Source organism: Echinops telfairi, unplaced genomic scaffold (genome assembly GCF_000313985.2).
Source record: "Echinops telfairi isolate 266 unplaced genomic scaffold, ASM31398v2 ScPeMD7_3533;HRSCAF=4204_0, whole genome shotgun sequence".
NCBI classification, from domain to species: Eukaryota; Metazoa; Chordata; class Mammalia; order Afrosoricida; family Tenrecidae; genus Echinops; species Echinops telfairi.
This window is the reverse complement of record NW_022107431.1, coordinates 74,038,040-74,047,392: the sequence shown is the minus strand read 5'-3', so window position 1 is coordinate 74,047,392 and position 9,353 is coordinate 74,038,040.

The window sequence follows — 9,353 nt, the reverse complement described above, 5'->3', positions numbered from 1 at the left end:
GGACAGGGCAAGATATGACAAAATAACAATTTATAAATTATCAAGGGCACATGGGGGAGGGGGGGAGGGAGGGGCAAAATGAGGACCTGGTGCTGGGGGCTTGAGTGGAGAGAGAATGTTTTGAGAATGATGAGGGCAATGAATGTACAAATGCGCTTTACACAATTGATGTATGTATGGATTGTGATGAGTCCTATGAACCCCTAATAAAATTATTTTTTTAAAAAGAGTACCACCCTGGTCAAAGCCACTTAGATATGTATGACTTCTGGAATCCAGATAGGAAACTGGAAAATAGAGAAAAGGAGAAGAGAGGAAAGAGAGAGAGAGAGAGAAGGAGAGAGAGAGAGAGAGAGAGAGAACACAAGCCCTTTATAGTTGGATAATTACTGAAGGAGACATGTTTCAAAATCGGAAGTGTCTTTAATTCATTTCATAACAAAGTCAGCTATTTGTTTCCCCATCGATGTTCAGGTCCTGTACTGGGTGCTGTATTGGGGTGTGTAGCTAATGAAAGAAAGGAGGGGACGCCTACCTTTCTGGAGCTCACAATTCACTGGCAGCATTTTCAAGTCAGATCTCTCACGAGTACACCATCCACTATCTAATAAAGACATCAGTGTGTTGAACCCAGATTATGGGGCACTTCACTTACTGTTCCCTGAGTACTTCTTCCACCTATTTCCTTGTTCTCTCAGTTGACACCCTTCACAGTCCTCTCATAGTATATACATATTCTCTTTACATTTTCCTTCCCCTTGAAGCCAGTCTTCAAGCCTTCTCTTACTTTTCTTCACAGAGCCCTTCAGACCGGTTCGTTCGTTCCATACACATTGCTGCTACACTAATTCTGACAACCGGATAAGTGTGACAATCTCACTAGCCTTCATAACATGATTCCCACCGTAAGGTGAGGAACAGTCAATGCACGCAGGTTAAACCCTAATTATTTCATAAGACCATCAAGTTTGCTGATGACCCAACACTTACTATATTAGTTTCATATTCTTGCCCTCACATTTCTCTACAAACCAAGTGGCTTGAAGCTACAAGCACGTATTCACTTGCAATTCTGGAAGTCAGAATCTAAAAGCAGGATGTCAGCTGGCTGTGCGTCCTAGGAGGAGAATCTTGACTCTTTTCCCACTTTTAGAGGCTGCCTGCATTCCTTGGTGCATGGCTTCTTCTTGGCATTACTCTAATCTCTTACTTCCATCATCATATCTCCTTCCACTCACTTTGATATCCTGCTTTCTCTTATTAAAAAACCCTTTACTTATACTAGCCCACCTGGATAATCTAGGATAATCTCCCCATCTTAATATCTTTAATTTGATCATATCTGAAAACCCCCCTTTGCCATATAAAGTAACAATCACAGGTTCCAAGGATTAATGTGTAGACATGTTTGGAAGGCTATTTGTCAGCATATCATTTCTGGTCTATCTTTCTGGTCTACCCCACCCATCCCAATATTTGCTGTAGCTAGATGGTTCTGAATGCTGTTTTTCGAGTGAACTTGTATTCTCATTTTAACACCTTTGCTCTTGAGCTTTTTCACACGAGGAATGCTTTTACCTATTAACAGAACTTAAATTCTACTTAGTCTTCAGTTCTCAGCTTCCTTTCATTACTGCTACATCTCACGATCAGTTTTTGTCTGATTGATATTCTCATTGATATTCTATGTGACATATGTGGGAAAAGGCAGAATTTAAAATCTGATAAGAAAATTTAAAAAATTAAGTTAATGTGATGTGTTTGAAAAAGCCTGGGTCTATGTCTCAGTTGAATTATAGCTCTGCCATTTTTGAAGTGTACATTGTGGTGTTGTGTGTTGGTTAGTTGATTCTGATTCCCAGCAACCCCATATGACAGAGCAGAACTTCCCCCATAGAGTTTCCTGGGCTGTAGTCTGGTGGTGCTGTTGCAAAGAAGGTGGGCGGCTAACCACAAGGTCAGTGATTCAAACCATTTGCCACTTGGCGGCAGGAAGATGAGGCTGTCTGCTCTGATTAGAAACCCTGGATGGAGTTGCGCTGGGTCTGAATCGACTCAGTGGCAATGAGTAACCTTAAGGAGCCCTGGCACTGTCGCAATGGGTGCTAACAGAAAGGTCAGGGTCCAATTCCACAAACCGCTCCAAGGGAGGAAAATGAGTCTGTCTGCTCCCCGAAGGATTTAATCTCAAAGACCCATAATTCAAGTGTTATTGGTTTGGTTGGCGGCATCACTACAGGAACAGATCAAGAGGTCTTTTCTCTGGAGGAGCATCTGGTGGGTTTGAACCACCACCCTTTTGGATAACAGCTGAGTACTTATCATGGCACCACCCGGGCTCCTTTTGAGGTACATAACCTGGATCAATTTCCTTGTCTCCTCTGAAATGCAAATCTTCTTCTGCTTCTTCTTTAAAAAATGGAGATATTTCCATTATAATATTGACTTAGTATGCTAATGAATATAAATTGTGAAAATATAGATTGTGCAATGCCTGCTTCATAATGGGAACTCAATAAAAGCTCCTACATGATATTGATGTCTAAAGCAAAAATGAAAGAGGAGTCTGTGGGAGTTCCATAACTGAGAGAGAAGATCTAGGCAGGGAAGGCTGTGTATGGAGCCAAGGGGATGTAAATCAGACTTTCAACATCTGAACGTAATTTGTTCTTTGATGCTAGAAAACATAATTCTGGTTCTATTAAAATGACTTCTTAATGATATAGGCAGAGAAGCAGTTGAGGTGGGATGAGAGGTCTAGGATGGTTAAAGAAAACACTGTAGAATCTGAAGACGAGACTAAGTCAGCAAATGCGAAGCCCTCAGGAATGTCCGCGGAGGGGCAAATGAAGACAGACCTGCCAACAGAATTCCTTTTGCCTCACAAAATTATCTCAAAACGTAATCTTTTGTATGGCTGATTTCTTCCTTGCTAAAAACCTATAATGAAAACTACAAATTTGACGAGATAAATTATCTGCTGTTCTGGAAGCTAGAAATAAGTATTTTAGGGCTTTTAAAAATACAATAAACAAAGGTGCATTGCATTATGAGTCTTGTAGTTATTTCTGTGGAAAAATCACTAGTTATTAATCGTATTCCTATGATTCTGACACTTTGATTGCCTTGGTAATTTATGATGACAATTTTGTGTGTAGACTCAGGAGGATGGATCTAATAAATATTTGAAATGAATTAACATTCAATTTGCTGATACTTTATGTTACTTTTAAAAATGTATATTATTGCATAATTTATATTATTCCTTGCCATATTTCATTCTTCCTAGGAAGGTCTAATGAGTCTATTATGCATAAAATGGTTATCCCTTTGAAGAAAAATTGCTGTAGTTGAGAAACGTCTGTAATTTATGCATGAGAAGGGGGCTGGGCACCAAATCTTGAACTGGTTTCCAATATGCACACTGGTTTGACCTTTGGACCTTTGAATAGTTTTCCTTTCTTAAAAACATACACATTCCGATGAGATTAGGGAAGCAAGTGGAATTGCTAACAAGTAGATAACCATGGCAACACAATTGCTATACCACTGTCACCAGCATCATTTTCTATCTGCGCTAAGAATAGCATAATGTTTTGAGAGTTTGATTTTAAACATGATTTCTAAGACAGGAAGTGTGTACATGAGAAGAATTAAGACACCACAGTAGAATCATGGAGTCAACTTTTTGTATTTGGATAATGGAAAGTGGAATATTTGTGTAATGGGAAATACGTTATTGAGTTGTTAGTTTTAGCTATATCAGACTTGTTGTTAGGTGCTTTTGTGTCGATCTAATTGAAGTGGTCTGCAAAGTGAAAATTTTACTTTTGCACACTTTAAAGAATGTTTTTGCAGCAGCTTTAACCAGTACTATATTTCATTGGATTTCTTGACTGCTGATTTCTACAAGCATTGATTTAGATTCAAGTAAATGGAAATTTCCACAACTTTAACCTCTTCTCCATTTACCATGAAGTGATGATTCGTCCAATAATTATTGTGAAGATATCTATTTATTTTCCATTGGGGTGTGATTCATACTAAAGGCTGCAGTCTCTGGTGCTCATCAGTAAGTGCTTCAAAGCCTTCGATCTGTCACCTGCTTATCACAGGTTGTTAACGAGTCTTCCTTTACTCTTGATGTCCCATTCTTTCATGTAGTCCAGTTTCTTGAATTCTTTGTGGAGTGTATAATTTGCTAAGACTAAGTATGGTGAGCATCTTTCCTGATTTTTAAACCACACAGCACCCCATTCTTCTATTCAAACGACAGCCTCTTGATCGATGCAGTTTCTGCATGAGCATCATATAGAGTTCTGGGATCCCCGTTCTTTGCAGTGCTATTCACATGTGGAGTCACTTTTTATTTTATTGGAGTGGAAAAAAGCTATTCCCAGTGAATAGGTATTTGGTCTTGTAAAAATTCTTTTATTCAAAAAAAAAAATTCTTTTATTCATCTCTGGAGTTGTTTCTGTCAACAAAGCCATACTTTGAAACTACGGATCCTTCTTTGCTGCCAACGTTTGCATTCCGTTTACCAATAATGATCAATGATAAGTGATTGCATATTTGATCAATTTCAAACTGAAGGAGTTGGTAGACTTCTTCAGTTTCTTCCTATTTGACATCAGAGCTTGGAGGATAAATTGAACAACAGCCGAACTCACTCACTGTTCTTCCTGTTGCCAGGTGCCATGGAGTGAAACTCTGCCCACTGTCCGGTCTTGTGCCATCCTCACAGTTGTTCCTATGTTTGCGCCCATTGTTGCAGCCTCTGTCCATGCATCTTGGTGAGAGCCTTCCTCTCTCTCACTGCCCCTGTACTTTAACCAGTCTTTTCCAGGACTGGTATCTCCTGACGATATGTGCCAAGAACATGAGGCATATGGATATTATCCTATCAATGACAGTACATTTCAGGGTAGATCTTGGAAAGTTCTTTTTATAATTCATTCCAGGCCCCATAGACCATACGACTGTCCAATTAAAAATGGACACTTCCATTCACTAATGCTTTGGATCTAGGTCTTCAAACAGTTCATTTCATTTCATTTGGATAGCATCCAGATTTCCTGTTTTCACACTTCGCATAGTCCACAGTCAAATGACTCATGGATGTCTGCATCGTTTCTCCGCATTTTGACTCAAATCAAACATGATGAGTATTTCCATCGGCCACCTGGCAAACATTCTACAGGAGCATGCCATTTTTATTTAAATATTTTTCTAGTCAGGATTTGGGAAATATTCATTCAAGAAGTTAAAAAACAAATTGAAGAAGGTCATAAGATTTGGAGAAATTCAGAACTATTTGGTTACTTTTTTTAATGTCTGTGGTAGAATCTACACTACTCCTGTAGTTTAGTTCTCTTATTCTAGGTTATGGCTCCACTGCACTTCTTATATTCATTCCCCTTTGCCTCTAGCTGGGGTGCTAGGAGTATGTCTTCCATTGGACATGGGGGCTAGAGGTGAGTGTCAACTCTTGGTCAAGCTGATAAGAGTAGGACATGTCCTTTCTCTTATTCTTTATCAGTTGACAAGATACAGATAATCTAATAAAACCCTCCAAGTTGTAAGAAGATGGTAGAATCCCTAGGGAGAAAGATTGCTGTTCTCTGAAACAACGAATTGTGCAGAGTTCACCACCCGCCTAAGTACACTGATAAATGTGAAATAAATATATTGATTATGTCAGATTATGAATTAAATTCTTTAACCCCCCCCCCAAATACACATTAAAGTCCTAACCCTTGTACCTATGATCTTGTTTGGGTTTGGGGAAGAGTTTTTTTTTATGTTATTAATTAAATAATAAAGTCATACCAGAATAGATGGAGTCCTGAGCCTGTGGATCTGGGGTCTTATAAAGAGGAGTACAGGCATGGATACAGAGTCAGATATAGAGAGGTCCCATCTGAAGATGCCTCTACAAGTAGTGAAGGGACATTAAGGGTTGCCATCAGCAACCAGATGCTAGGAGAGAGACAGACCTACATCAGTTTGTTTCTTAAAACCTGCAGAAAGAATTGGCTAGGTTAATACCCCATTTGAATTTCTAGCCTCTAGAACTGTGAGACAATAAATTTCTATTCTTTAAAGCTATCTATGGTATTTCGCTAATGTTGCCCTCGTTAACTCAGATGGCTGTGATTCAGGTCCTCATTGTTTCAGGGATTAGGCTGCTGGTGTGGAGGGCTCAGGTTCAGGAATGTTGTCTGTATATGCACCCGAATATAGTCACAGGGACCAAGGCACTGCTTTTGTCTTTTTAATTGCAGAGTTGGTAGAAATCCTGCACATCATCCCTAACTTTTTACGTGTTCTTCTGAAGTGCCCAGTCCCAACCCCCAGAACCCAAACCATGTGTTCTATCTTCAATGCAACATAGATAGGATCGAGCATAATTAAGTAGATTGTCAAAACCATTGCATGCTGACAAAATAAGAAATTTACTTGAGTTGCTACTTAAAACCCAGGAACACTATCTTTTAGTGCTAATAAGTATAATATCAGCAATAGTTGTATTTTTCTTGTTTATGAGTGTTGGTGTCCTGGATTTAATGGCATTATATAATGGAGAAACAGTGATAAACTATGAAGCATAGTTTTTAAAATATAACTTACTTTAATAGAATGCCTATTATTAAAAAAGAAATGCAAACAACAACTCTTTGAGTGCAAATTTGTAGCATTTAGTGGTTCTGAACATACCTTAAGAAAATTGCTCTCACATATGAGTAGTTAATTGCCAAGATATCTTCATTTTATTTTATCTCTATATCTTTAAGAAATGCCATCTGGGTGTTAAACCACCTACCTTAGGCTTAGAATATATATAATATATATTCCGATTTGTCTTAAACACACATCTCTGAAAGTGTTGCAGAGAATATTTGTAAGTGGGTGGCATACAGGATGATTTAAATGTAGTTTCTATATAAAAACCTTTTATTTCCTTTTTAGTTTTAAAATTAGGGGACATTATGTTAGCTCATAAACCTTTAATACTATAACTCAAGTCTTGAATTTTTTCTTCAGTTCTATCAGCTTAAGATATGTTGCATCCCTCTTTTATTTGGCTTTTAACTCCCAGTCTTTGCACCTTTCATAAAAACCCTTTACTTTGTCTTCTGAAGCTGCCCTTTGAAGTTTGCTAGTCGTCTCTTTAGCTCCATCATTTCTTTCATTTGCTTTAGCTACTCTGTGATCAAGAACAAGTTTCATCGTCTCTTGTGACATCCATTTGGTGTTTTCAATAATCACTTTTGCTTTCTTCCTGAAGGATGGTCTTGACGTCCTCCCACAGCTCATCAGGTCTGCTGTCATTTGTGTTCAATGAGTCAAGTCTATTCTTCAGATGTTCTTGAAATTTAGGTGGGATAAATTAAACTTGGGTCATCTTTTGGCTCTCAAGAAATTGTTTTGATTTTCTCTAGCTTCAACCTGAACTTGCTATGGGCAATTGATGGTCTCAACCACAGAATCTGGCCTTGTTAGGCTGATCATATTGAACTTCTCCATTCTCTCTTCCTACAGATGTAGTCAATTTGATTTCTGTATATTTCATCTGGAGAAGTTCACATATATCGTCATCCTTTGTTTTGTTGAAAAAGTGGCAATAAAGAAGTAGTTGGTCTTGCGAAATTCTGTCATGTGATCTCCAGGTTTATTGCTATCACCAAGACCATATTTTTCCAAATCCTGTTCCTTCCTCTTTGCCTCCAACTCTTGAATTCCAATAGCTAATAAATGTCAATGTGTCTTGATCGTATGTTTGATCAATTTCTGATTGCAGACTTAGGTATAATCCTTCAGTTTTTTCATCACTAGCTTTGATGGTTGGTGAATAAGTTTGAAAAATAGTTGTACTGGCTTGATTTCCTTGTGTAGGAAGATAGATATTAACTTATCACAGATAGCATTGTACTTCAAGATTGTGGAAAGTCCCTTCTGACTAGGCATTTGACACCTTTACTCTTGAATTTGAGGTTCCTAACACAGTAAACCAGATGATTATCTGATTCAAATTGTTCACTGCCGGTTAATTCCAGCTCACTAATCTTAGGATATCGATCTTTATGTGTTCTATTTCATTTTTGACAATGCCCAATTTTCCTAGGTTCATACTTTGTATACTCCAAGTTCTAACTATTGATAGATGTCTACAGTTTTTTCTTCTCTTTTAAGTCGTCATCAAGGACTGATGGTACTGAAGAAAGAAGTCCGAGCTGCACTGTTTTAGCCAAAAACAAGGACCTAGGAATTGACAGATATCATTGAGTGGTATAACTAATATCATATGCAAGTAAAATGTTGGTGAAGATCATTCGGCAATGGCTGCAGAAGTACATCGACAGAGAGCAGCCAGAAATTCAAGCTAGATTCAGAAGAGGATGTGGAACAAGGGATATTATTGCTGACAGCAGATGAAGGCTGGCTCAAAGCAATAGTAATTCCAGAACATTCCATTGTGCTCATCCAGAATCTGTAGATGGCTTAAGAGGTAATTGTACACGCCCCTAATATATATGGGCCTTGGCCAGAAATAAAGAGAGACTCTCCTGCTCTCTCTGCACACACTGTGTATGGACTGGCTGGTGAGATCATGGTCGTCCGTACAATTGCACTTACCAAACCCGTTATAGTTGTGAGGGGCTATTTTCCCCCACAATCAAGTTGTTTCTGACTCATGGCAACGTTGTGTCACAGAGCCGAACTGAACTCCATCATGCTTTATAAGCTGTTATCATAATGAAGTGAGTAGCCTGGCCTTACTTCCATGGTGCTGCTAATATTTAGTCCCAAACTCATTGCTATCCAGTCAATTTCTACTCATAACAACCTATCTGTGGGTTCTGAGGCTGTGAACCTTTACAGGAGCAAGTAGGTTTGCTCCCAGAATTCAGATTCTTATCTTACCACAAGAAAGATTTACTGTTGGGTGACACAGGAAACCCTTTGGAGGCCAAGAGAATCTTTATTTAGAGTCCTCAAAGAAAGAAAAGCCTAGGAGGCAGCCTGGCTGGCCTTGGTGCTCCTTGCCTCCTGCATGCATACCCAATGCTTTGAAGAGTTCCCGTGGATTTCCACCAGAATTTACATACAGAGGCGAGTTTTAAAATTTCTACAATATTCCCACTGTTAGTTTTCTTGAGTGGGTAATACCTCGGTTCCTGGCTTCGCGCGATGAAAGAATTCACACCGAAGGCCGTTGTGTAATCCAAGCAGGTTTTTATGAAGGAGAAGACAAGTTTCAGGTGTCAGTCCCTAAAGCGTACACACTATTTCAGGGAAGTGTGCCGAGCTGCATGGAAGCCACGCTCAGGTTCACAACTGGGCATGAGCA